This window comes from Trachymyrmex cornetzi, unplaced genomic scaffold (genome assembly GCF_001594075.2).
Source record: "Trachymyrmex cornetzi isolate Tcor2-1 unplaced genomic scaffold, Tcor1.1 scaffold35, whole genome shotgun sequence".
NCBI classification, from domain to species: Eukaryota; Metazoa; Arthropoda; class Insecta; order Hymenoptera; family Formicidae; genus Trachymyrmex; species Trachymyrmex cornetzi.
In genome coordinates, this window is record NW_017298213.1 from 1,682,345 (window position 1) to 1,688,387 (window position 6,043).

The following is a 6,043-nucleotide window of genomic DNA, read 5'->3' on the forward strand; positions in this document are numbered from 1 at the left end:
TACTTTTAGTAGCGTTACCAAGAAACAACGACGTAGACATAGTAAATTCTGTTTCCTTTGGGGTGCTTGTTTACCATGAGTCCCCTTGTCTCTCACGATTGGGGCGCCTATTTACCGTGAGTCTCCTTGCCTCTCACAATTGAGGTGCTTGTTTACCGTGAGTCCCATTGCCTCTCACGATTGCAAGTACCCCAAAGGAAACAGAACTTACTACATCCACGTCGTTGTTTCTGGGTAACGCTAAAAGTAAGATTAGCGAGGAAAGTAAGGTTTTTCATAAAAAAATCACTTTGACCTTCTAATAACCTTTAAATTTGACCTCAAGGTCAAGATAGTCAAGATCGTTGGCCTCCAAACCTACTAAAACATTTTTTCGCCCATAAATGTTCTAAAGTTTGAAGAACTTCTGGACGATTTTTCAACATTTGACCTTCTGAAGATCACTTTAACAAATTATCGAACTATCATTTCTGACGTAAAATTTCCCGCTCTTTCCGAATCCGGTGTCGAAAATAGGGGTTCTCATTTTAAAAAATTATTTTGACCTTCAAATAATCTTAAAAATTGACCTTAAGGTCAAAACCAATAATGCAGAAAGATGATCCCCATTGTCCTGAACAACTTTTGTTTAAACAATTTTTTTGTATAGTGCTTACTTGTGGAGATATTTGGGTGGATCGATTAAAATGGCCCACCCTGTATATGTTACACGTACGACTGAAAAAATTTGAAAAGCTGAAATGGTCCCTTTTTGAGAATCTCCAGATCTCGGTATCGGCTGCACCAATTTTATTCGGACTGGTCGCAATCGAAAGATACCGATGACATATAATAAAAGTGTTTTTAAATTTTTGATTGCGGCTTTAGTTTTTGAGTAATTTTAATCTAAAGTGTATACAAATTTTAAACGGGCCGCTTGATCGTTTGACATGTGAACGTCATTGCGTATATATTCATGCCGTTACCAATTCGCGAGACTAAAATCACACGTCAAGCGGCCTGTTTTATATTTTTAAACACTTTTAATTTAAAAGTAACTTATTAAAGTATTAAAGTATGTATATAGTGAAATGTCGACATATAATACAGTGCTAATGAAATTATAGATAAATAAATCGGTAAATGACAGCAATAAATGAGTGCCATCTACCATCGAAAATATGAAAAGGAAATGACTTTTTGAGGCGATGACGTATTTTACATATAATTTTAGAGATAAAATAAACGCTTATTATATAATTCGGACTCAAGATGTCGATTGAGCTCATATTCAGAACTTGATCGGTCTAGCTTTTATTAAAAAACCGATAATTTCGGATGCTCGCAACTCGCTGACTCGCGTAAAGACACGCGTGTCTCGCACTTCGCGCCCACTTGGCGCGAGACACTACCGTGTCTCTTTTAATAAAAGTGATTCTTAATAAAAGTGAGTCTTTTTTCACCTATTATCCGTATTTCGATTATTGATTTGTTAATGAAAAGTGAGTGGCTTCTTCCCAGAGAACACGCATGTCTGACAGATATTTTGACTAAATTTGTTAGCAGGGATATTATAGTATTCTACAACTACACAATTATGTGAAGATCCGGAAACATGTTGACAAGAGGAAGAATACGAAGCAGTAATTCGAATTACCTGATAAATCGGTATATGAATGAGATCATACTCAATATACATTTTCAATAACAGCAATCTATTATCTGTCATAATTATAGAAGATATGTGTTAAATATGATATCATTCACCGATTTATCAGGTAATTCCAACTTCTATTCCGTATACTTCCTCTTATCAACGCATTTCCGTATCAGCAATTCTTATTTTTATCTTTTAGATAAATGTCTGAAACAAGTCTTAAGGATAATTTTGTAAAACATCAAAGGACAAGTCTGTAAGTCATAAGGATAATGTCTTTAGGGCGTTATAAATAAACGCATAAGACATCTTAAAGACTCTGTAAGTTATTTCTAAAGATTAGATTATATATATGTAAATAGTAATATACGAGCAGTAACATAAAAATGTTGACTCAACAATTTTCGCATTATAATAGCTTCCTGTAAGATTATATAATAACGTATTTCGCATAATATTCGAACTAAAGATGTATCGGATATCTGGGAATATCCGGTATTCGACATTAATCGACACTTTTTTACTATCTGATCGGATAGCTGGATATCATTAGTATTCGGCAATATACACTACGCAACAAAATTATCGCAACAAAATTTTTCTTCAAAATTTTGCTATTTTTCAAATTCGCATAACTCGGTCAATTTTCATCGTATCAAAACGATTTTTTTTTCATTTTATAAGTAATTATCTGTACTTTAAGAAAAACTAGATGCGAAATTAGGTGCAGGTCGATGCCGCATCTCCATGTTTTGATAAAGCCCAAGCATTTTTTTTTCTTAAAAAATTTGATTGACGCGCTACCTGGATCGCCCCGATTTTTTTTTGAAAATACCACATAGACCATTGTAAAGTGCACTTTTCAACAATTTGAAAAAAAAATTCAAATCTCTACGATTTTTTTTGACCGAGTAATACCATTTTGAAGTTATTCGGGCGTTTTTAACGAATATCGCGATAGAGTCAAATGCCGAAACCTCATTATGGGGAAGGATCCGTATTGAACATTAATTTTATTATGCAGAGTGAGTACTAATAAAAAAATACAGAAAAGCGTACAGGATATTTTATTTTCTTACTAAAAATGCCTTGGCTTACTGAAACTCAATCTGCTCAAAGTGTGGCCCTGCTAGAGGCGGGATTGAGTCAGAGCGCCGTAGGAATAAGAATGGGTATTAACATGCTCGGTATCGCATGTTTTTAGTCGGTACCAAGAAACAGATTCTTATCGTCGGAGGCCTGGTCAAGGTCGACCTAGGGTAACTACGTATCGGGAGGATCGCAACATTGTCAATGAAGCTCTGCTCGTCCCAACAAGGATTGCGCGACAAATCGGGAATGAAGCTTTACCAGGCAGACGAATTAATACTCAAACGATAAGACGCCTTCACGAAAGAAGTTTAAGATCACGAATTCGTGCTAGAGTGCCCATGTTGACAACAGTGCATCGGCGAACTCGTCTACATTACGCCCGTAATCATCGAAACTGGACGGCCAGACAGTGGAGAAATGTCAGTCAGAAGTATACTGTGGACATGACGAGCCACGGGGTCCCTAATTTGACAAATGGTTTACATAATCGGCCCTTTTCAGAGCCAAAATGATGCGTAAAGTTCGACCAGCAACCTCCTCGCGGTACGTATCGGGTAATGCTAATGCTGGCGGTATTCGTTAAAAATGCCCGAATAACTTCAAAATGGCATTACTCGGTCAAAAAAAATCGTAGAGACTCGAATTTTTTTTCAAATTGTTTGTTGAAAAGTGCACTTTACAATGGTCTATGTGATATTTTCGAAAAAAAATCGGGGCGATCCAAGTAGCGCGTCAAACAATCAAATTTTTTAAGAAAAAAAATGCTTGGGTTTTATCAAAACATGGAGATGCGACATCGACTTGCACCTAATTTTGCATCAAGTTTTTCTTAAAATACAGATAATTACCTACAAAATGAAAAAAAATCGTCTTGATACGATGAAAATTGATCGAGTTATGCGCATTTGAAAAATAGCAAAATTTCGATGAAATTTTGTTGCGATAATTTTGTTGCGTAGTGTATTATTATATTATCGTTTTTTTTTTAAGCCCTTTTCCACATATCCGGCAGGATATCCGAGGAGACCTCTGGTATCCAGCCGGATAGTTGTTCTACAAGATATCCGATATCCAGTATCCGATAATTTTACGATCCGGTGCATCCCTAATTCGAATAATGTCAAAAGCTTTTAAGATAATAAGTATGTAATAATTTTCCTCCAGAGAGAGAGAGAGAGAGAGAGAGAGAGAGAGAGAGAGAAATAATTGATGCCCACTCTCACGCTGCTAATGTACAGCAGCAGCATATCGACCAGAATGAGCATACGATGGGTGACGCAGATAATGTCGACAACGACAACTTGATCCGTGACCAAGAAAACAATGATAATTTATATATCGATGATGAAAAACAGGATCACAATAGCTCTAAAGATTCCGATGTCGAAGAAGCAGAGAACAGTCTTAACGAAAGTCTACAAACTCAATCCGATGACGACGAACAACAGGGTGAATCAAACATTGAGGATGAATTGGTATAATTAATATTTAAAAATTGCCCATTGTGTAACTTCTTTAAATTGTTGTAACTTAAATAAATGAAAATATATGTATCAATTACATAATATACATTAATATAAATATAATTGGTAAATGAAACGTATTTTACTGTACGTAAATGTTAGTGTTGCGTACGGAACTTTCAGACGGTATGTAACTATATACAGGATCGGACAGTAACTCTCCACTTAGAATATTTTCGCTAATTTTAGAGATTGAAATAATATATTTATTGAAGTTGTATAGCATTAAGAGGGACAGAATATACTACTAATAATTTTTCTATGAGTGAAAGCGCTTCGGAAATTTAAAGGTCACCTCCAGTTTTAAAAATGGAATTGTATGATTTTTTTTACACAGGATGATTCCTCTATTTCTGCATATAAAAGTATTAAGGTAGTGATATCAACAAACCAATAATTTACGAAATATTTTATACTTTATTCTGGCATATATTGGCATAAAATATTAAATAACTCGTAAACTATTAATTTTTTTATAATTGTACCTTAATACTTTTATGAACAGAATAATGAGAATTGATTGGTAGAAAAAAATATATGGTTGCTTTAACAAAAATATGTATGCAAAAAGGATAACTTTTTAAATAAGCAAGTATATGTTTTCTTTCCATCAATTGATTCATCTATATACGACTACATATATTATTTTTCTGAATTGAAAAAAATGACGGGTACTCGTACACTATTAAAAAAAAGAAATTTGCTTTCCGTCACATATAATGGAAGTAAATTTCAAGCAGGAACATTAGAAATATGTAATGTTGTTAATGAAAATGAAGTTACAAGTAACTTAAATTTAACGTTCACTTGCATTAAATTTCATACAAATCTACGTAGAGTTTAATAAATAATATACCAAACTTCGTAAAATTTTATGAAAAGTACAATAAATTAAAAATTTCATGTACATGTACACAAATATACTTTTCTATTACAGCTATACATTAAATTTAATTTAGTGTCATTGAATTTAATTTGTGTTACTTTTTTTTAAATTAAAAATACACAGTACACTAAATAGAATCTGGATTTTCACAGAAACGAAAGATTCTTTACGAACAAGTTACTAAAAGACCTGTAGGTTTTGAATACTTTTACTAGGAGCAAAACTTAACAGAACTAGATAGACAGTCTGCTTGTACAAGCGAACAGAAACAACTAAGTGACTTTTTAGTAGTTTCTATCGTATAATGCAGAGACAAATATCCTCATTAAACGGATAGGTTATTTTCTGTATGCTTCTGTTTGACAATTTAAGTAGGGTTATTATAAATATATAATTATATAAATAATATTAAATAGTATTGTTAATGAACAAATTCTCGGTCATTTTCTTTACCAATTACCAATTTTCGCAATCAAAACATCAAACAAACATCATTTCGTGTCATCAAATGGAAAGCATCCAATATCAAAATTGACGATTGATGCTTGATATTCGCCAATTCCTATCATGTGACTTATTTTGAACGCCGAAAATGAGTGTCGAGCGTCGCCATGAAAAGGCACCTTTATAAGTTGATGACAGCTAATAATGCATTACATGAGGAAAGTTATATTGTTAGAAAATAAAGAAAGTTAGTACGTACTTATTATAGCATGTACTTAATAGTACATACACTGTTAGAAATTTCTCTCTCTCAATGAATTTTAATTAACATGTAAAGGAAGCATGTGGTTATGCACGAAATTAATTGTAATGAATGATGTAAATAAAAACTAAATTACAGTAGTCTTAAATGTGATGAACGTGTGTATTGAAATTAATGAACACATTATTATAGAAATTAAT